Below are 23107 nucleotides of genomic sequence, written 5' to 3'. Positions count from 1 at the left end.
TCTTACCAACCTGTCCCCTCTGAGCCCCAAACCTCCCACCCAAACATGCTGTTCCCCCCGCAACGGTCCTTCCCTTCTGTGCCTCAGTTAGAAGCACAGATCCTAGCCGATGTTGACTCAGGATGTCAGGGCCAGAAGGGGCTCAGGGCCCCATTGTCATCACAGATGTGGAGACAGGTGACAGGGGCAAATGGCGCCGAGGTCCACCTTCCTGACGCCCGGCGGGGTCAGTGTCTGCGTTCCAGAACCCTGGGCCGCTGTTGCTGAAGTCAGGCCCGCAGCTGGGCTTGCCTCACTGTACAGGACCCAGCTGCACCCGCCCCCACCAGCCCTGGTCCCCAAAGGCCATGGCCATGGCTGTGGATGCGGGGAGGCTGGCTCCCGCCTCTGAGGCCCCTGGGGACAGACAGGGATGGATAAGGGGAGCAACTGCGTTCCACACGGAGGAGCTGAAGTGCAAAGCCCTGGACCTGGAGGCTGCAGTGCGTTCCAGGGACACAGCAAGGCCTGCTGGCAGGTACGGAGTGTGTGTGCTGGCCTCTGAGAGTGGCCAGTTGTCAAGTGACAATATCAGAATACTCCAAGCAGATGGAAGTGATTCAGAGACTTCCAGACAAGGCAAGAAGGTCATTCCCACATTAACCTCTGGGTCACACCACCATGTCCCTGTCACAGGATGGGGCAGGTCTCAAGCCTCGTGCAGAGGGGGGAATGGGGGCTGGGGGGGGTGTCATGATGCAACTTAGATCTTGGACTCAAGGCCGAAAAGGAAGGAACTGCCCCTCTTCACGACTTCTGTCCGTGGAGCCCCAGAGTCCCCTGTCCCTGAAAGTGGCAATAAGATGCTGACAGGCTCTGACACAGCTCAGCCAGCCCCTGAGTCACAAGCACTGCTGTTGGCATCCAGGAGCTGGGAGGGAGAAACAGGCACCCAGCCCAGCCGTCGCCCTCACCAGGGGACCACAGTCCCAGGGCTGGAAGCCGCTCCAGCAGAGGCAGCAGAGTGCCTGGAGCCGCCCTGCCCAGCGCAAAGCCAGAACTGGAGCTCACGCGCCTCACACCCACTATTTCTCCCTCCCGGTGCCACATCTCCAGCCATGGCCTTTATACAGCCGACCCCAACCAACCCCATCCCTGACCCCGGTCCCGGCAAGCAGCATTCAGAACGCAAGTCCCAACCCGTCTAACTTCGAGCTGATAGCAACGCTTCGTTCTACCCAATCCCAATTCAAATTTCAGTCTCTAGAGCAACCTAACCCAGCCCTCCCCCAGCCCTCAGCAGTCCAGCCCTGCGGGGACCCAGCGGCGGAGAGCCCTGCCTGGGCCCATGTCCACCCCGGCCCTGGGCGGGCAGTGTGAGGTTCAGGGAGGTTAGGTTTAAGGTCACACAGAATGAGTTGCAGAGTTGAGCCTGGAGCCCAGGTCCCTGAGGCCCCGGGTTTCCTGGTGGAGTGGATAAAAGGCCTGGAAGGGGCAGGGGGCAGAGGCATGGCGGTGAGCTCCTTAGGCCAGGGACGCTGACAACTCCAGGGGCCCACCCCAGGTGGTGACCCCGTGGAGCCCACAGCATCTGCAGAGGTCAGCAGCCCAGTGATTGCTAGTCTTCCCCAAGCAGAAGCCCAAAGGCACCCATCCGGCCAGTGGCAGAGCAGGCAAGAGCCCGGGTCCCCTGGCAGCCCGCCCAGGGCTCCCTCACCACCCCGTACTCCCTTGCCCGACTCTGTGGGGGCTGGGCAGCAGAGCTGGTAGGGAGGAAGAAGTAAAGCGGGAAACCGCACAGGATCACAGGTGGTGGAACACCGGTTTGTAGTCCTCACACCTGGAGAAGAGCTTAAAGTTTTTCCCTGCCCCAGAATGGCCATTGCAAACTCGCCGGTGCCATGGCTGATATCGATCAAACGAGCTGGCCGCCCTGCGCCCGCATGTCCCCATCTGCGCAGTGGGACCACTCAGCTACCCCAGGAAGCTGCTCAGTGTTAGGATGGGATGTGGGATGCCTGGCTCGTTGTAGGAGCCCACTGGTCTTGCTTCCCTCCTCTGCCTCCCTTCCCTCCCCCACCCCCCATCTCTGGGAAGGCACCTCTGTGCAGCCTTTCTCTCCCCCACCTGCCTGTGTAACCAGCAAACCCCTCAGGACCACCCACTCAGTTCTGGGGTCTGGCCTGCATGGGCGTCTTATTCACACAAACAGTGGTGGGGCGTGCAGATCGGTACCACGTCCTCAGCAGTGGCCCGGGAGGCCAACCAAAAGTGTTCAGCCCTGCCTACCTCTGGAACATCCTGGTGGACCCCTCTGGTGTAGCCGGCAAGGCCCCAGGGGCTGTGTGGAGACGTCCAAAGCTTAGAATAACCCTGAAGGCCGAAGAATGAGGAGTGACCCTGGGGCACAGGACCCTAGCAAGGGAACCAAAGAGAACCCCCTGGGGTGTGGGGGGGTGCAGGTGGAGACCCAGGCTGGGAGCAGCCAGCGTTCCCCAGGCTGGCAGAGGGGACCCGCCAGGAGAAGACAAACGGCCAGATGGCAGAGGAAGGCACCGGCTGCAGCCTCCTCTGGGAAGAGTAATTAAGCCTTCAATTAGCGCAGGCCTGCCCCTGTCTGCTCCAAGGGGCACTCAGGGCCCAGGCTGCCCTGCCCAAGCCAGGAATTAATAACTCACTCTCTAATGAACTCAGCAGAGAGACAGCCAGAACCACCCACCCGCCTGTCTGCCTGCCCGCTTGACTGCCCGCCTGCCAGGGCTCCAGCCAAGACATGGGTGGGGGGTGGGCGTGCCTCTTTGGATCCCCTTGCTCACCGAGAGTCAAGTCACGTCATAGGCCAGCTGGAGACAGAATGGCATGGTGGACCCTCTTGCGCCTGGGCTCCCATGCGTTCTTGAACTATTCCCAGAAAGGAAGGAACCGGAACCCCAGCATGCCAGGACAGGAAGGCCCCGAGAGGTTTCATTTCAACAGTTATTGTTCCTGACACTGTGTGGGGTGCTAGGCACAGAGATGCCTAAGAGCTCAGCCCTGTCCTCCAGGAGCTCGTGATCCGCTAAAGGAGCAGGGAGAGGGAAGGAAGTAGCCCTGAACCTGACCCTCACGAGAGCATCCATGGGCAGTGCAGTCAGCAGCAGCACCTTCCGAAGGGTATGGGGGTAGAGGTCTCAACTCAGGGTGAGAGAGAACTGCTTGGAGGTGGCCGGGTGAACAGAGAGGTCCCCAGTCATATAGTTCCACCCTTGGTTTTATGGGTGGATAACCCAAGGCCCAGGAAGGGCAGGGGACTGGCCCATGGCCACAGTTACTCCAGGACAGGGCCAGAACTGGAGCTCAGCCCACCTCTGAGGCTGTAAAGAGTGTGCCTCCCCACACTAACCAAGGCAGACAGAGGCCCAGAGCATCACTTAACTGCGACAGGGGGTGGAGCCTCCCAGCATCCACACCCCACCCCAGGAAAGACTGGCCTTCCGAGGGTCCTTTCACCTGCCCCGCCCCTGGCAAGCATTCCAGAGGGTCCACACACTCTTCTCTACTGACGTGCTTTGGGGAACGGTGGCTCCCCCAGCCTGCCTTGGTGCACAGGTTTTCCTGCCCCTCCCAGCCCCTTCCCCTCCCCACTGCCTTCTCAGCACACCCAGCCCTCCCCCAACCCCCAGTTGTTCGCCAGCACTTCCTGCTGACAGACCAGCAAGAATGGCCAAGCACCACTGACCTCCCAGCACTGGCCAGGGCCCGGCTTACAGCCCGCTGCTCAGGCCCAGCTGCCCCAGAGCCACCCGGGAAGCTGGTGCACGTGCCGACTCCCAGGCCGCACTCAGGACCCAATGATCAGAATCTCTGGGAGCGGGTCACAGACATCTGCCCCTAAAATAAGCCATTTAGCCCTGGCCGGTGTGGCTCACTCAGGAGGTTGGAGCGTTGTCCTGTAGACCAAAGGGTCGCAGGTTCAATTCCCAGTCAGGGTACACACCCCAGGTTTCGGGTTCAATCCCCAGTTGGGGCACGAATGAGGAGGTAACCAATGTTTGTCTTCCACATTTCTCTCTGCCCCCCCACCCCATAAAAGCAATGAAAAAATATCTTCAGTGAGGATAAAAAAAAAAAGCCATCCATGTTTTTTCTCTACATGTTGGAAGTGGGTACCTAAGTACAGAGAAGTGTACAAGCCATAAGTGAATTGCTCGATGCATTTTCACAAATTTCGCATCTGTCTAATCTACGCCAGATCAGGAAGCAGAAGCATTAACAGGCCCTCAGAAACCCTTCATGCTCCCTTCCCCGGAGGGGCCTCCATCCTGACTTCCAACAGCTCAGGCCAGTCTTGGCTGCTTTTGAACTTCATGTGTCTAGAACTCTGCAGACACTTGTGTCTGACCTCTCCTGCTTGACCCTGTCTGTGAGAGCCATTCACACTGCTGCGTGCGGATCTGGCTTCTTTTCTCCCAGGCCAAGCAGCACTCCAGCTCAGAACCGGCATCCGTGCTGTGCTGCCGCGGGCCCGGGCTGTCCCCAGTGAGGAAAGGGCCGCTGTGAAAACCCCCTGACGTGGGTCTCCTGGATGCTCACGTGCACTTCTGGCGGGTGCTTGTCTGTGAGCGGGAGGGAGACACTGCGAATGGCTGTCCCAAGGTGGACGGCACCAGCAGAGCTCCAGGTGGTCCAGCCTCACCGACAACTGGTACATTTCTCTGCTTCTCTTTTCGTCTGAGCCTTTCTGGTGGGTGTGAGGCGCTGTCATCTTATGCTTTAACGTGCCTTCCTTCCCCTGATGACTGACGATGCTGAGCCCGTTTTCCTCCAATCATTGGCCGTTTCGGCATCCTCTTCTGTAGAGCGTCCATTCTGATCTCCTGCCAATTTAAAAATCAAAGTGTCTGTCTTTTTCCTACCAACGTACAGGGCTTCTGTACATATTCCGGGTGCCAGTCCTTTGGTGGATATGCGTGTGGCAAACATCTTCTTCAGCCTGGTGTTTTGCCTTTTTACTCTACTGATGTCCTTTGATGAGCAGCTTTTCATTTGAAGATAGCCCAAGTAGTCAGTTTTGCCCACGTTGGGGTGACATTTCTGTGGCCGGTGCCCCGGTGATTCCGTGCACGCGAAAGTGTGAGGGGTGGGAGTGGGGCTTTCGCAGATGGACAACAGTCCTCGTTCTTCCCGAACCCCACCCCCTTCTCAGCCAGAAGCACCGAACGTGGTCACACCGGCCACACTCAGCGAGCACTGACCCCGTGCCCAGGCACGAGTGTTGCAGCAGACACCCCTGTCGGCATCTGCTCGGCCTGTGTCCGCTGGGCCATGTGTCCTGAGAACCGCCCCTGGAGTAGATGGGCCATGAGGTGCGGCCATAGGCCAAGTGAGTACAAGAGCCCAGTGCCCTGGCCAGAGATGATTGGACAGGAGCAAAGCCACACTGAGCCAATCAGGCTGTTTCTCCTGGACGTTTGGAGTCTGTCCTGAGGGGCACCAGTCTCGGTCTAGACTCAGGAGCTGAGGCTGCCATGGGGCTGGGGGTGGGCACATGCGGCCCCACACCCCTGGAAGTCACACACACGGTCCACAGAGGAAGCAGATGTGCAGAGAAGCAGAAGTGGAGGCTGGAGTGCAGACACTCCGAGGTTGCCACTCACCTCCTGGGTGTCGGCCCTTACCCCGCACCCTTGCCCCGGGGATGGGCAGCCACCCAGCATCTTTCCAGTAAATCCCCTTTTTTGTGTAACGTGAACCCTGTTCTTGCATCCAAGCGAGTCTTCACTAAGAAGCGACTATCCTCTTGAATCCTCAGAGCAATGGAGCCTTCCCTTTTCAGAGATGAAGAAATTGAGACTTGAAAGATGGTAAATGCTTCTCCCCAAACCTGGCTGCGCTAAGAGCCAGAGCCGAGACTCCAGCCTCATCTGCAAGGCTCAAAGCCTGCTCTTATGTCTTTATTTCCTGCTTCTTCACAGAGCCCGCACGCTTGGCCTGAGATCAAGGTTTCCCAAAGCGTGTTCTGTGGAACCCTGGGCTCAGGAAACAAGCCTGGGGTGGCCGTGGGCGTGGGCGTGGGCGTGGTATTTTGGTTCCCTGACCCAGCTTTGGGGACACACACGAAACAGGCTATTGTCCCCCGCAGAGCATTCAGAAGCCGTGGCTGGACAGGAACACAGCGGGAGGCTCATTCTCAGCAGGAATGAGCCCTGGGAGGGGCAAAAGAGAAAAGAGACAGGACTGGGAAAAGGGGAAGAGAACAGAAGAGGAAGCAGATGGCCCCTCAGACAGGAGCCAATCTGCCGAAGGCGCCGCAAACCATCGGGGTGCGTCCCTGGGGGCTGGCATCGTGGAGCCATGGCAGGACGTGCCCAGGGAGGTGGGCATGGAGGAGCTGCTGCACAGGAGCCACAGATGCCCACCCTGTTGTCCCCTCACCCTCCGACCTCCCACCATGCCTGGAATCCAACAGGAGGCCCGCAGGGCAGGGGGGCAGCCGTGTGAAGAGCACTAGTTGGGGCGGGGAGGGGAGGAGAGGAGCTGGGCGAGCAGGGAATGGAGACTGTCTGGTGCAGGGAGGCCTGGCAGAGGGCTGTTGGAGGAGGAAGAGGAGCGGGGAGATGAAAACGCAGGGCAGATCAAAAGGGAGGGCCTTCAAAGAAGGAAGAGAGGGGAGAGGAGCCTCAGGAGTGGAAGCAGCTTTGCTCAGCCCCTGCTAGAAGCATGGGGTCCTTGCCAAGGTCCACACCCCCAGATCCCTAAGCAAGAGAAGAGCTCACTCTGGGAGGCAGACGTGAGTGCGGCCCCTGCAGAGGGACGCTGTGGCCCCTTCCCCGCTCCCGCAGCTCCCACATATCTGGTGGGCGGACGGGTCTCTGCTGAGATCAGTTCGGCAGACGGGCCTCTGATGTGGGCAGTCCTCCCTTACACAAGCCCCGAGTGCCGGACAGGCTGGGAACATAAATCGATGCCAGGCAAAAATCCTCATTGAAATTCCCCAGGAAAACACATCACAGAGCGTCCTGGAGCGAGTCTTCTCCGTGCAGAACAATTGCCGTCCACTCGGCTTTTGTCTAAAAGCAGATGTTCAGACACAGAAGTGGTTGAAAGTGGGCCCGCCGTCTAAAGGATTCGTCATGGGGACATTGCGGCCAGACCAGGACAGGTCGTGCGCTGCCTCTGCCTCCCAGAGCCCCTGGGTTGGGGGCAGCTTACAGGCCCTCACACTTCCTCTGCTTCACCCCTCCAAGTTCGGGTGGCCGTCAGAAGGGTGGATCAGCACTCAGAGACCACTCAGGCCCGCCAGCCGCCCAGCCCTGCCGTCAGTGGGGACTGGCTCCCTCGCCACCAGCTGCTCCCTGGACCTGGCTCGGAGGGGACATAGGGAAAGTCACCTTCCCCATTCACTCCAAGCACAGAAGCACCAGTTCCTTTGGCAAGATGAAGCTGGAGCACTGTGACCGGGCCAGGGAAAGTGATGTCTGAGGCTGAGAAATCCATCACAGAGAAGCAGCTGCTGTAGATCACAGCAGAGGCCCTGCTCTCTGTGTCTCCGCATCACGATTAGCAGAGGGCAGAGGTGGGGGAGGTTGGGCGGGGGCAGGACAGGGACTGGAGGAGAGGTCTTCAAATCCAGAGTAAAGCTGGATGCACCAGAGGCACCTGGTGGAGGTGGGGGGGGCAGCTCCTACGCCCCCTGAGCCCAAGGTATGTGGGGCCAAATTCTGAACAACCAGCCCAGGACACGTGCCAGGGAAGGCTTCCTGGAGGAGAAAGCATCTCAGCTGAGTCCTGAGAAGGCATTGCCGGGTACCCAGGACATGCTTGGATAGAGCACTGTACTGGGGGGGGGGGGCCTTTACCTTCGGGGACTTAGCAGAAAGACGAGACACCACTAGGAGACGTCTTGAATTTAGGGACCCTTCACAAAGCGCCCTTTGGTGGGTTACACATGCTGGGGGGGGGGGGGGGCGTGTAAAAGTGCTTTACAGTTGTTTGGATGGGAAATAATGCAATAATTATCATCATACAAGAACACTTTGTTCCATGTATTCACCACTGTAAACCCACCTTTGCCCTTCCCTGTAGATGGGAAACCCGTGAAGTCTTCCTGGAGGAGATGGGTCCAAGCAGGGCTAGAGGAAGGGGGTGAAGAGAGACTGCAGACGTGGCAGACCCCCTAGCTCCACGCCCCCCTGCTCCCAGGGTCTTTCCCCTCAGCCGTTGCCTCAGTTTGGGGTGATGCGCTTCTCCACCCGGTCAGTTCACATCTGCCCTCCTCACGGGACTGGTTTTGCTCACTGTTGTGACACAGTGAACGCTCAGTCGGTGTTTTCAGAACAGATGGATGGAGGGACGGATGGATGGAGGGACGGATGGACGGCTCTAACTCTCCTCACAGCCTGGCAGTGGAGTGGGACAGTCCCATGGCGGAGGCAGAAGGCAGAAGAAGGCCCCGGAGGAGGCTAAGTGTAAGTGGGGCCAGGTGGCTGAGCTGGGCAGAAGACAGCTTGGGGCAGCTGGACAGCAGCACAGGGCTTGTTGTGTTTGTTTGGGGGGACAAAGGGCACCTGGGCAGGGAACTGGGCAGGTGTCCGGGGCTAAGACTGGATGAAGAGCAGGTCATCTGGACCCATGGGGCTGGCTGGCACTTGAGCAAGAGGGAGTGGAGGGAAAAGGGGGCCCAGCATGGAGCCCAGCCTTGTATGACCAGCACCCCAACCCCTTGGCCCCTCTCCACAGCCCAGGGTCCTTGGGGACTCACTGTGCCCTGCCTCTGGTCTCCTTGCCACCTCCTTGCTGATAGCGCAGAGTGATTTGTGGCCCTGACAAGCTGAATTGTGGGTAAAGCGGCTGTCCAAATGGGGAGCAAATTGGAACTGCAGCTCCAGCCAGCGGGCCATCCATCATGGGGAGAAAGGCTCCGTCAGCACCTCACTGCCCCAGCCTGGCCGGCCCGGCCCCTCACTGTGCCTGCCAAGGGGTGAAGGGGCTCTGCCTCCCTCCACTCAGGTCTGAGGGGGCTGTGGGGGGAGGCCTGGGCTGGGGGCCCACCTGGGAGAGACAGGAAAGAGAAAGGCTGAGAGCGCAGGGTTTATATCTACAGGGTCTACTTGGGGCCGCTTCATAGCACTTTTATGCTGATGAATATCATAGAAGTCCCCCAAAAGGTATATATTAGGAAACAAGCTGGGAAACTGAGGCATCCAGCAGAAACTGGGCACAAAATTGGCTGCTGGAATACCTGGAGCTCTTAACAAGGCAGTTTCCTACAACGTGGAAAAATTCAAAAGCAAATAAACACCCCATTTGGCAAAACTCCTAGTTCTTGGAGGCAACACTTCAGTGGCTCCATGAGGCACCAGTGAGGGGAAGGAACCCCAACAACCCTCCAGCCCACAGCGCCTGCCTCGAAGGGTCTGCGCCTGTGGCAGCAGCAGGACGTCCGGGGCCAGGTGTGTCTGCTGGGCCCCCACCCGTGCCCCCTTCTAAGCCCCCAGTGCGTGGGGCCCATGCCTCAATCCAGGCAGCCCAGCTCCTGGCCACGGCTTAGACCAGAGGTGCGCCGGAGCTAAAGGCTGTGTCCTCATGGGCTGGTCACTGACCTGGACTTGGTGCCTGGCTGAAAATGATGAACTAAGCCAATCAGACTGGAAGGACTGGGAACTGGGACTCCACAACCTAATAGGTAGCAGAGTGAGCCAAGCTGAAGGGTCACGTGTGACCTCAGGGCTCATCTTTGTCAGGGGCCCAAACTGTCTCGCCCTGCTCGCGGTCCTTCTGTTTCTCCTCCAAGTCCTTCTCCAGAAAGCTCTGGGTGTAGAGGGGAGGAGGTGGGAGAAGGGTGGGAAGCCTGCTCTGTGTCAGCCCACCAGCCCCATCCCCTGAACAACTGTTCAGCCACCCGAGTCATTTCTGTTTCCCCCGCGAGGGCTACAATACTGAAACTCACAAGCCAGGCCAGGACTGCTTGTTTTTCTCTTTATGCTGAGTCATCCCTTGCCTGAGACCACAGCTGTCCTACCGCCTGCCTTGGTATGAACCGGCCAAGGACCAGGAGAGGGTGCCACAGAATACGAATTAACATTTCAACATGTCGTCCGGCCACACAGAGCTACGTGGGGGTTAGGGACCCCAAACACTGAAGCACCAGGCAGGGGAAAAGTGTTGTGGCAGAGGGGTCAGGCCAAATCACTGGAGAAGGCAGCGGGTGGGGAGAAAAACCCCAAGGCAGAATCGAAGATTCAAAGTGGATTGCCCAGGAGGGAGGAGGGAGGCTGCCTGGGCAGCCGGGCAGCTGGGGACTCGGCGGAAGGGAGCTTGTAGGAGCACAGTTCAAGCCTTTGCCCCCTTACAGAGCGTTGAGGCTGGGAGAGGGGCAAGACAAACATGGCAACATTAGCCCTCCTTGGCTGCAGAGCTGGACGCTCACCCTGGCTTCCGGCACACGTGAGATTTTGGGAGAACACACTGAAGTCAGAAGGCAGGCAGAAGCCGCACTCTCTTGCTTTGCCCCAGACTGGCGGAGAGGCAGATGCTGGGACTGCTCCGGGCTCAGGCCCTGCATGGTTGGAAGCCAGCTCCCGGAGGCAGGGTCCAGCCCCTGGGACTCCACCACCCTGTGCCTCACAGCACACGGGTCCTGGACTGCTTCCGCCCTCTCGCCCTGAGAGTGGCACACAGAGGCACAAGCTAGGACCTTGCTCACGCACAGAGCTGCCCCTGAACAACCATCTAGGGTGCGACCAGGCAGCGCACCCACAACCCTGAGAGAAAGAGAGAGCTGCTGCGAGGCGATGGTGTCACTGGCACCAGAGACAGAGGGCCGGGAGCTGTGAAGACGGAGACGCATTTGAGTAACAGCCCCGGGTCACAGATGAGCAACAACAGGGAACTTCCAGGCCTGGATTTGGGCTTTAATCTTCCTGGGGCGGCTGGTTTCTTGCTTCTCAGGAGAAGTCCGCTCGGTCGGCTGGGAGCAGAAATGCTCCCAGCACCCTCCAATTGGGAACCCTGTTAATAAAAACCTATTTTCTTCGCCACAAATCTTCGTGTTTGCATATACACAGAGGTGGCAAGCAGCCAGAGGCCAGTCTGCCCAGTTACAGTGTTGCCACTCTGCCTCCTCCCAGGGTGTATGTGTGAGTGTGTGTGCATGTATGTATGTGTGAGTGTGCATGTGTGTGAGTGTATGTGTATGTGTGAGTGTGCACAGGTCAGGTCCACAACCGACACATTGGGGGTGGGGCACGACACAGAAGGCCGTGCCAGTGAGCTTCCCGTTCAGCTCAGGGGTGACCTTGCCCACAGCCTTGGCAGTGCCAGTGGAGGCAGGGATGATGTGCTGGGCAGCCCCTTGGCCATCACGCCACAGCTTCCCAGAGGGCCATCCACAGTCTTCTGGATGGCAGTGACGCATGGACTGTGGTCATGGGTCCCTCCACGATGCCAAAGCTGTCATGGATGACCTTGGCCAGGGGGCCAAGCAGTGGGTGGTGCAGGAGGCATTGCGACACTCTGCGACACTCTTCATGGAGCTGTCATACCTGTTGTGGTTCACACCCGTCACAAACACGGGGCCATCCGCAGAAGGGGCAGAAATGATGCCCCTCGTGACTCCAGCCTTCAGGTGAGCCCCAGCCTCTCCATGGCGGTGCAGACAGCAGTGGGCTCCACAGCATATTCAGCACCAGCATCACCCCATTTGATGTTGGCAGGATCTCGCTCCTGGAAGGTGGAGATGGACTTTCCACTGATGACAAGCTTCCCGTTCTCAGCCTTGACAGTGCCTTTGAACTTGCCATGCGTAGAATCATGCTGGACCATGTAGACCATGTAGTTGAAGTCAATGAATGGGTCATTGACCTCCAGGGCGGCAATAAGGGCATGGACTCATAATGCCAGACATCCACTTTGCCAGAGTAAAAGGCAGCCCTGGTGACCAGGCGCCCAATGCGGCCAAACCCATTCACTGTGACCTTCAGCATCCTGTCTCAGGCTTGAGGCTGGCGCGGCGCAGGAAGATGCAGCTGTGTGTCGGACAGCAGGAGCGGAGAGCCTAGACTCATGACATTTTAACTGGTAGCATGGAAGACCCTCTTAAAGAACGAATGTGCTTTCCTTGAGAGATAAGAGATAGTTCATAATCCATCATATTTTCCAATTTTCTTGGTCCCCAGAAATTTTAGAAGTAAAGGTAAGGTGTGCACAGTAATTCTATTATCTTGGGTTGTATTGTATTTATTAATATTTCCTCCCTAATCTTTCTATCTACATCCATTAATGGCGGTTCAATCGTAAAAGTACAATGATGCAGACCCATTGCAACAATGTAAGCGTCTCAGGTTGTGTGGTGCAGGGCACGGAGGCCCCTCCCGCAGCTGCCAAGTGTGCTCTTCCAGAGGGAAGTGTGGCTGACCGTCAGAGAGAATATCCTTTCAGATATGACACCCACACTCCCATAGCCCCTTCCTGCAGCCAGAAGGAGTTTCAAAAGAATTTAAATCTTTGGCTTGCCTCTCTCAAAATACGAACAAAACATATGTTTAAAACCTAATTATGCTACTGTCTCATTTTACTCCATTGTCTTTCATTCTATGGCGTATAAAAGATTTATTTTCCAATAAAATGTCCTCTCACCAGACGCTTTCACGCTCTATGCCCCACAGTTTTTTATTACCTCCCTGGCTAAATGCTCCCAGCAGCCTCTGGAGTTTCGGGCACAGTATGTCTCTGCTTGTTTCTCTTCTCTCCTACTGCCAAGGCCAGACACCGGACTTTGTAAAACTCCTCAGACGCCAGGAGGAAAGGGAAGGGCACTCAGAAGGCGAAACAAGACCACATATTCTCTCAGAGACAATCAGGTTTCCCGGGCACCAGGGTGACCCCTCTGTCAGTGATGCTGGTGCGGCTGTGGCTCAGAGTGGGTCACAGGGGTCAAGGCCCCGCCTGTCACCTGAGATCCAGCTCCAGCCGTCAGACAGGCAAGTTCAGGTTTCTGTAGCACTGCTCGTCACACTGGTCAGTGCTCACACATGGACTCTGAGACAGAAACCTCTTAAGGACAGGGAGTTAATCTAACCAAGTTGTTTGTTAGCTGATACCCTCAATGTATCACTTGCACATGGAAGAGGAAAGAAATCTATTTGTAAACTGATTTCTAAAACCTTTACCCAACTCTTGGATAACACACAGATCTTAGAATGATCAACGCCGTACGCTCTCTCAAATTCATGTTATTTGGGGTATCTTTGGGGGTATTTAATTATACATTATTTTTGAATTCCGCAGGACACTCAGTATTGTTTTACAGGTGACGTGGTTTGGACGGGCCGGGCATTCACCACTCTCTGCTCACTTGCATTTCCTCTCAGACTTCCTGTCTGCGGCTACTTGTCTTCTGCCTCCAGCACATCTTTCAGAACTTTCTTCTCAAATCTGCAGCTGGTGAATGATTTTGATTTTGACTCATCTAAAAATGTTGTCCTCATTCTGGAAAGATCTAGTCCCTGAGCATAGAATTCCAGGCAGACCAGCCTTTTCCTTGGGCACCAGGAAAGCACAGCACTATTTCTGGCTTCCATCACTGCTGCCGAAAGCCAGCGGTTAATCTCATGCTCACATTCTGAGGATAATCTGCATTTTAACCCCTCTGGCTGCTTTTAAAATATTCTCTTTATCTTCCACATTCTGTTGTTTCACCAGGGTATATCTAGGGTTTTCCTTTTTATTTACACTGCTTGGGATGTTTTAAGCTTCTTGAGCATAGGAATTGGTGTTTCATCAGTTCTGGAAGCTGTTTTCAGAAGAGTTAAGCAGTAGCACCAGTGTTACAGAACGGGGCGGGGGGGGGCGCTGAACGATATAAAAGACCCCCCCTTTTTCTCCAGGGTCCCTCCCCCATACTAGGTTCACTTTGCCCACCGCCAGAGGAAAGACATCTCTCAATGCCAGAGATTGGTGAAAAGGAAAGGAATTATTATTTATTTAAAAGTTATACAGACTAAAGTCCTTTAGAACACCCACAAACACACACAGCCCTTCCTTCTCCCCTCTGCCCAGTTTGGGGTACCGTGTCTCAGGAAAGAAGTAGAAGTCCATGATTCAGGCTCCCGGCACCATCAGCTGTGTCGCTGCCACGATCTCCAGTTAATCCAGAGCCATGTGGCACCTTCTCATGGCCCACCAGCAAGAGTCCTTTCACCCCTTCTCTTCCAGGCAAAGTCTCTCCTGCTGCCTAAGACACGTGGCAAAAGGGAGCACCCCAAAGCCACGTGGCCCCAAAAAGAGACACCTAATGGCTGCCATGCCCAGGTTTAAATCCCAGCACCCATCTTCCTCTGCACCCATTTCCGGCTCCTCCCACAATTGGCCACAGCTGCGAGCATTCTGGGCATGTGTGGCCCTGTGGTGTGGAGCCAATTATCTCCAAGCTCTTCTGGACCCATTACAAATCCCTGTTTGGGGCCCCCCTCTGGGCTGCACCCTGTTACAATTCCAGGTGCAGGGGCAGGTGTGAGCGAGGCCGGAGGGTCAGGTGGGGGGCTGAGGAGCTGCAGGAGTGCTGGGCAGTGTGGCAAATGAACTGAGCGGAAGTCACAGCTGGGAGGTGGCACTGAGAAAGCCAGAGTGAGGAGGGGGCTGAAGGGCTGGGAGGGGCTGGAAGGAGGGGACAGGGTAGCGGGCAGGGGAGGGTGGGCCTGAGGGGGCAGCATCTTTCACCCCATCCCAGGCTCTGAGGCACTAGGGAGACATGTACCCAGGGGTGTCACACTCATTTTCACCCGGGGCCACATCAGCCTCATGGTTGCCTTCCAAGGGCTGAATGTAATTTCAACTCCTTAACAGTGAAGGAATAGTTACATTTATACATTCCTAAAATTATTTCGGCCCTTTGAAGGCAACCGCAAGGCTGATGTGGCCCCCGGTGAAAATGAGTTTGACACCACTGATGTACCCCTTCTGGGAAACATTTGCCTTTTCATTTAAGAGGAAAAAGTAGAAAAATGACCAGGGGAGGCGTCTCTACTGTTTTTCTAAGCAATTGCAGCAAAAAAATGTCACCGCTGGGAGCACAAAGCCCAGCAGGATGGTGAAGTAATGGCCTGTCAGCCTTCAGATCAGGCTGGGCCGCCCACAGCCTCCTGTCCCCTGGGCCATATTTCAGCCCAGAGCCCTGAGGCCAGACTTGCCTGTGATCCCTTACCCTCCGTCGGTCACCGCACCGGCAAGCCAGGCCCTTCGATGCAAGATCCAGAATACGCAAGGCCTGGACTGGCCCATCCCAGTTCCGTAGCACAACTGCAAGTGGGGAAACTGAGGCACGGGCCTATTTCCCAACCCCTTTCTGGACCAGCAGACCTACTTATCGAACTGGTCTACCCCACCCACTCAGGGGCCTGCCGAGGACCACAGTTGTCCCTGGGCTCATAGAATGACAGCTCGGAGGCCTCCTTAAAGAAAAGAGAAATAGATTATCTGTGCCTCCCTGTAGCCCACCCCACAAATAAAAACTTGCTCTTTGGATTTTTGCCAGAAAGCGTTCTCTGGTGGGTGAGGCTGGAAGTGGGGAGGGGACGGGGAGGCCCCGGGGGAAACAAAGGGGTGACCCACTGCACTGCCCAGAGCAGAGGCTGGCCTCGCAGGCTGCTACAAGGCGCCAGGGCAGCTCATCCCCTCCTGCACAGTGGCTGGGGTAGGTTGGCATCTCCTGCCCCATCTTGGCTCCCGCTGTGTCCCCCCTGGAGTGCCCTCGCCTTCCTAGGCAGTTGTGAGTTACTCATCCTTCAAGGCAGAGCCAGATGCCACCTCCTCTAGGAAGCCCTCCACCTTACCAATACCTGCCTTCCCCGACCTGCCTGAGGTCAGCTTATAAATGGAATTCTGTCAGTGGAAGAATCACACAGGGCCTGCAGCCGGTCTTGTCTCTTCCTCTAAACACACCAGAAGCCCCTTAGAGGCCGAGCCTGGCACTAGCCCTGACTCATGTGGAGAAGTTTTGAAAATTCCTTCTCCCTGTTGGGGGGCCTGACCAAGTGGTGATTCCAGGCCCTGGCCTCCTTGTCTGTGCTCTGAGAGCCCTCCCACCCAGCCCCCACCCTGCTTTGTTCCTCTGCATGGCCCTCCTCCCATCTCCCATGGGACACTTCTGTGTTTATTGTCTGTTTCTCTTGACTAGATGTCAATTTCACTAGGGTGGCTGGTTTGACCTGTTTTCTTCACTGCTGTACTCTGAGGTCGGGACTAGTGCCTGGCACACAGTAGGTGCTGAATAAATGTCTGTTACATCCTGTTCTTACAAAGAGTGAATTTAAGCGGCGGAGTTTTTCTTTGCCTTGGTCCGCAAGCTCGGGCAGCTGGTGGCTGTGCCGTGTTCTGAAACTGAGCAAGTGCAGTTTCATTCCATTCCGGGACCCTGTCCCCTCTTGAAAGTCTGGAGACTGGTGGCATCTCCCCCATAAAGTTCCTTTCATCTGGACTGCAGGCCCTTGGAGAGCTCAAGACACAGGTTTTTCTGCATTTGTGTATTTGCTCGGACACACTGGAGGGTCTCCAGAGAACAGCCGCCTTTTTGAGACGAGTTAAGTCCTGCAACTTGTACTGTGTCACACGGCAAGTTAGTGGTCCAGCCAGAGCCCCGTCTCACCACCCCTTCTCAGCCCCAGAGGAGGGCACTGGCCACCAGCCCACACTGGCTCTCTCCTGCACACACTGAGGCTGAAGGAGGCAACAGACGGAGAAGTTAAGCTGACCTGTGATGGAAGCTGCACCAGCGGCATCTCCACTCCCGGCGGGAAAGCGCCTGCCGGGCAGCCCTGGGCCCAGGGCTTCAACACCACTCCAGCTAGTCCTCGGGCTGGGGCTCTGGCGGTTCTCACCTGCGGGCAGGGCCGGGCCTGGGCCTGAGCGCAGATCCGAGGGTCTGCGGTGGAATCAGAATCCGAGTTCCTGACCACGGCTGATGCTGCTGGGAGGGGCACCAGCTTCACGAACGGCTGGCTGAGAGAGAACATTCTCGCTTTTCACAGGCTCACTCCAGGGAACTAGGTTGGGAGGGAGAGAAGTGTAGGGACCTTTGCTTTTTATTTATCCACTTTGGTATGGTTGTGAATGTTCAAAAGCTCCTAAGGACCATTTTTGTAACAATTTCTAAAGTTTTAAAGGAAAACGAGCAATTCACACACGGTGTGAATGACAATGATCTATTCAACCTAACAAGCATCTATTATGTGCCTACTGTGTGCAGGGCAAATCTTAAATGAGTAAGACCCAGTCCCCATGGTTGGACAAGGAGTCGTGCTGGGGAGTGCGGCGGATAAAATAACACTAATGGAAAGAAGGAGGGACCACATCGAAGTGTTTACAGGTACAACGGGAGCACAGGTGGCAACTCCACCTGAGGAGTCAGGGAAACCTGCCGGAGAGGAGGTGGCATTTTCCCTCAGCCTTGAAGAGCCCCAGCCAAAGGGAACAGCGTGAGCAAAGCCAGAAGAAATGCAGTGCCTGCATTTTAAAGGAACTGGACCAAAAAAGCCTGGGGCCCTGGGAGGCCTCTGGGCTGGGGGGGGGATGGAAGGGATGGAAGGCGCCGGAGGCAGGCCAGAAAAAGCAAGTGCTGAAAATCCCTGTCTGTGGAGCTAAGTGTCTGTGACTTCACAGAGAGCTCTCCAAGCTCTGCAGGAGAAAGACAAGACCCTCTGCTGGGTGTTTCAGAAGGGCGTCTCGGTAGCCCAGCAGGCGGACTGGATGGAGCCGGCAGACAAGAGAGGCTGGAGTCCAGGGAGGAGGCGGGGCAGATCTCCCAGGGAGGGGTGGTGGGTCCCGGGTGGGGAGGCGGTGGGGGAGTGGGCACAGAGAATGCCCCTTCTCTCCCAGGGAGACACCTGGCCTCGGGAAGGGAAAGGGAGAAGGGGGGTGGGGCGGATATGCTCAGCGTTTCCTGGCTTGGCCACAGGCTGTGTCACCCACTTGTCATGTGACCCTGCCCTATTTCCCTGGCCAAAGCCGACTGGTCCACATCTAGGCACATAATCCAAATGGGTGGGGGTGAGATTCTGCTGGAACCTGCTCTAGAGGATTCTTTTGCAAAATATGTATAATTAAGGGCTCAGTCCGGATACCTCCCACGTTCCTACAGCACAGCACTGGGGCAAGGGGTGGGGGATGAGTCAGAGCTGGTGTTCATTGAAAAGGAAGGCAGAAACGGCTGGTGCAATCAGAGAGGGCTTCCTGGAGGAGTTGGGTTGGAATGGACAGAAGGAAAGACAGAAGACAAGGCAAGAGCACAGGACCAGGACCAGGACCAGGCGGGTCCTGAGAGGCCGTGTCTCCCTCTCCACACCTCTTAGTGAAGGAGCCCTGCACCTCAGAAGGAGCTCCAGCTTCCCTGCCCTCTCGGCTCCTCTGCTCAAGGTCTCTGAGAGCAGCTTTAGCAGGAGTGTGTCCGGGGAGGTGGTCAGTGCTGGCCAGACCTCCACGGGGTGAAATCTCCCAGCCTGTGTGGGACACCGAGAACTGGCCCTGGAGTCCTGGCTCAGGCTGCTGCAGGCCCACCCAGAAACTCCCCACCCAGCCACAGGCTGGGCCTGGGAGTGGGGACTCAGGAGGCTACTCTGCTGTGACCTCAGGAACCTCAGCAGCCCCACGCTAGTGGGTAAGGGGGAGAGAGAGTGAAAAGGGGCAGCGCTTAACCGCATGCCCAGAGACCTCTCCTCGGTGGCAAGAGTCCAAATGAAGTGACAGCAGTGACAGGCACCAGCTGTCCAGACCTGCAGGTCAACACACGTGGACATCGCCCAGGTGGACAGAGAGGTGAGCTGCCGTAGAAGTAGTTTACTGGGGTGCAGCCAGGGCCCCCCAAATGGGGGTCTGTAACAGGATCCAGAAGGTGGGGTGTCCAGGAATATAGGATATTCCCACCCCCACAAGTCCCACTGTGGGGTGGGACCCACGGAGCAGGGCCACTGAGAGTTATTTTGCATACCGATAACAGGCTAGCTTCATGCCTGATATGCAAAAACGGTTATTTTGCATATCTATTACAGCAGACTAGTTTTCCAGCCGGAGTGGAGCCCAAAAGGTGGGCCTCACTTTAACCCATCACGTAACTGGGAGGCAGCTCCCCGGTTTCCACGCCTGCATGAGAGCTTGGAGATGGTTTGCTCTGTGCCAGGGGGCCACGCCTGCCCGGACTTACTATGGCAGCCCAGAAAGGCAGAAATTGTGGGGGGTGCTGACAGGTGTAGCCGACTGTGGGAGGAGTCAGAAATGGGGCTGCAGAGGAGGTTCCAGGCTGGGATTTAAACTAAAGGCCGGCCGCCATGAGGTACACACCGGGGTGGGGGGCAGGGGAGACAATGTGATTCCATGCAGGAAGGAAGGGGGTGAAAGGACTCTCGCTGGCGGGCCCTGAGGAGATGCCATGTGGGTTTGGATTAAGAACTGGAGATCCCGGCAACACAGCTGATGGTGCTGGGGCCTGCGGGAGGCCTGCCAGCCGAGCTCGGATTACTGGGAGGGACCGGGAGTCCAGCCGAGCTGCTCACTTCTATTTCTTTTCCTGAGATACGGTGCCCCTGCCTGGCCTGCCTGGCCAAAGCGTGGAAGGCAGGACTGTGTGTGTGTGTTTGTGGGTGTTTTAAAGGGACTTTGAGATTTAATGGCCATATTCCACCATTACTCTGAACCTGTATAACTTTTGAATAAATAGTTCCTTCCCTTTTCACCAAACCCTGGCGTTGAGAGCCATAATTCCTAAGGGCGGCGGGCAAAGAACCCGCAGTGGCAGAGAGACCCCAGGGAGGGGGCTTATTTTGGTAGCGGTATCTGGGCTTCCCCAGGGCCCAGTTCTGTAACTGTGGGGTGTAATGCCTCTACCACTGGAGTCCCCCCAGATCAGGAGTAACCTCACTCTGACCGTTCTAGGCCTGGGTGGCAGCAGGAGGCACTGCCAGCTCCTTGTCTTCTGCCTCCCTCTGCACCAAACTGTTCTCGCCAGCCTGACCTCCGTCCTTCTTTCTCCCACAACCCCGCTCCCCCACCCCCACCACCTCCACATTCCTTCCCCTCCCTCCTGTCTCTCCCCTCCCTTCTCCTCAGGGTCCTCTTTTTAAACACCTCGGGGAAGTTCTCAGGGAATATCAGTACTGCCCTTGAGAGCAGGCAGACCTAGTTCTGGAAGGCCTGGATGGAGGAAAGGGGGAGCTCCGAAGGGCGGGTGGGTGAAGAGCACCCCCACCCTCAGCAGCACCCCCACAGGGCCTCCTTGTACCCTGCCTCAAGAAGGGCAGCAGCAGAGGGGAAGGGGAATCTGAGTGTCAGCACCCGACCCCAAATTTCAGCCCCACGAGGGCCCAGAGCCCCTCCCCCCAGCAGGGAATGGGGCCAGGAAGACCTGTGTCACCTGCCTACCATGGTGCGGCAGGTGGGGTGGGGTCACAAGGTCCAGGAGAGACCATTTCCCACGGCGCACCACACACAGTGACCAGATGCGCAGGTCCTCCACAGGGGCTGGCCCACCGCCCTTCTGCACCCCTCCAGGGAGGCCGCTGAGTCCCCTGGGTACCCGTCCCCTCCCGGGAAACCAGGCCAGTCACGAAGCGCTATCACCCCCAGTCACAGGCAGCTTTCAAGCTATGCCAGACTTCCCCGCCACCACACACCAGCCACACGCAGTCCACGTGTGATCACACTGTCCCACACGCATTCTCCACAGACCCCGTTGTGACTAATGAAACAACTCGCCCGAAGCCCCCCGAGTCCGTGGCGGGTTTTCGTCGTGGAATTTCCAGCAACGACAGATTACTGAAAAGTGCAGTCGGAAGCTGCTGTTCTCAGACAGAGCGGGGCTGGTTGTTATGCTTTAGAAAGAAACTTTTTATTACTGAAAATTTCAAAAATACCGAGAATAGTCCAGAGCTCCACGTCGTCGTCACTCAGCATCAGCCCTCAGGCATCGTACCGTGTCACCCGTCACATTTCACTAAGTATCTCTGAAAGATAGGGACTCCTCGTTTTTCAACAGAACCAAAATACCATGATTACACCTCTCGGTAATTCTTTCATCTTCACTCAGGGTTCAAAGCTGCTGGAACTTTTTATGCCAAACAGGGACCCTTCTACTGGAAAAGGCAGGGGACCTTTGGTCCTCTCGTCTGCCTCTCATGTGACTGTACGCCTCTAGTTGGCCAGTCCTGTTCCCCTCCAATGCAGCACATGGAGCAACCTCAGGCCAAAAACGCCGTCCAAGCCCTCCTGTCTCCCCGTGCCGCAGCAGAGAATCGGGTCGACGCAGGAGAGGCAGTGGGCGCCCCACAAACATTTGTTCAGTCGCCCTGACCTGCTCCCTTATGCCGGAACACAGCTGGAGGTCTAAGGCCCCGAAGCTCGGAGGGCCGAGGAAAGCAGTGGGCGCTCCCCGGCCCCAGCAGGAGCAGACCCACCAGGAGAAGGTGCAGGTCCAGACGCTATTCAGGAGCATGGCTGGGAACAGGGGGTGCCAATCCCCAGCCACTCTCCTGGAGGGCCTCGCCCACCTGACCTCTCCCCGCCTCCATCACAACCTATGAGAAGCTGCCCCTAAGCACCACGCTCTCCACTCTACTTAAATATACCTCCTCAGGGAGCCCCCCTGGAGCCCGCCCACCACAGAAAGCCCGGGACCTCTGACTCTCTGTCCTCTGGACTTTGCCTGGCCCACCCTTCGCTGTGGTCATCTGCTGAGAGTTCCTGGAGGGCAAGGACCGTGCCTGTCTATCTCCGTATCCGGGTTCGCAGGCTCCAAATAACTGCTCCCCACTGACCAAAACCAGCAGATCCTCTTCTGCCCCGAGATACTCCTTCTCCTTCCCACCCTTAGGAAACCTTTCCAGCCCTGACTGGTGTGACTCGGTTGGTTGGACGTTGTGTCTCGAGGCAAAGGATTGGTCGGGGCCCATGCCTGGGCTGGGGGTTCAGTCCCGGTTGGGGTACGTATGTGAGGCAGCCAATCAATATTTCTCTCTCATATCAATGTTTCTCTCCCTCTCCTTCTTTCTCCCTTCCCCTCTCTCTAAAAATAAATAAAGTCTTTTAGAAAAAGAATTCTTTCTACCCTTTGGCCATTTTATTGATTTTTAAACTAGGGCTTCTTACCCACAAATCCATCTATTTCACAAACTTTAAGCACCACTGTGTGCCGGGTACAGGGCTAAGCCCTTGGGGAGAATAGAGAGGGAAGGCAAGGTCACTGCACCCAGAGCAAGGTCAGCAGGGGTGCAGTGACATCGTGCCTCCAGCAGTGTCTGCAGACCCCCCACACACAGACTGGGCCCTACGACCCCTCGATTCGCACGGCCCCACACGGCCTGGCTCTGCCCCACATCCAGGCGTTGCCAACTCAAACCTGGGTGAGATACTCGGACCAGTCCCAGGCAAAGATGACACAAATTGGAAAAATATTTTCACGTCTAAATGTCATTAAGTCTCCGGTCAACCAGGAGCGGAGCAGGGTTTGACGGATGAACAAGCCCAGGTTCCCAGCAATGAAAGTGAGAGGCAGAGAGGCTTCGCCTTGCCCAAAGGGTACACAGCAGGGCAGGCGGGGACACAGCCTGGACGTGAGCCCAGCCTTCTGTGCCAGAGACCACACTGAGCCGACACCCGGCCCCACACCCACCTCGCTTGGTCTGGCCCTCCCATGCCCCCATGTCGCCACCTGGAAAAGCCTCCCGCCAACCTGTCTGTGCTCAGAGAGTTGGGAGAGGTGTCCCCCCCACCCCACCCACAACACACACACCCCTCAGTGCGGCCTTCTTCTCAGCTCCTTACCTCACGACTGAAGTAACGGCGCTACGGTGGGGAACGTGCCTCCGCATTTACCGAGCTCCTGCCATACACGCCACACGTTCTCATCCAACACCTATTTCAGGCTCAAATGGCCAGCAAGGCAGAGGTCGTGATCCCCGTTATTCCCGTGAAAAGGGGCTCTAGCCAAGCTGATGCCCGATATTTCTGCAACCTCAGTGGCTCACAGTGGGAGCAAACTTCGGCATCAAAGCTGCAGTAACTCCCGGCCCGCCGTGCTGTGGAAGGAGAGCTCCTTCATTCTGGGAAAGATAATTCAGTAAGGTTTCGGGGGGGTGGTATAAAGGCGCTCCCCTTCTTGACTAGGGAG

At 56.8% G+C, this 23107-nt stretch overlaps 1 pseudogene; it reads right to left on the bottom strand.

Moving 5' to 3' along the window:
- Nucleotides 1-10886: 10886 nt before the first annotated feature.
- LOC139440352 (glyceraldehyde-3-phosphate dehydrogenase-like) lies at nt 10887-11942 on the bottom strand (annotated as a pseudogene).
- Between the last annotated feature and the right edge of the window lie 11165 nt (nt 11943-23107).

This window comes from Desmodus rotundus, chromosome 11, assembly GCF_022682495.2.
Source record: "Desmodus rotundus isolate HL8 chromosome 11, HLdesRot8A.1, whole genome shotgun sequence".
Classification (NCBI taxonomy): Eukaryota; Metazoa; Chordata; class Mammalia; order Chiroptera; family Phyllostomidae; genus Desmodus; species Desmodus rotundus.
The sequence above is the reverse complement of the archived record's forward strand: the minus strand, read 5'-3'. Positions and strand labels throughout refer to the sequence as shown.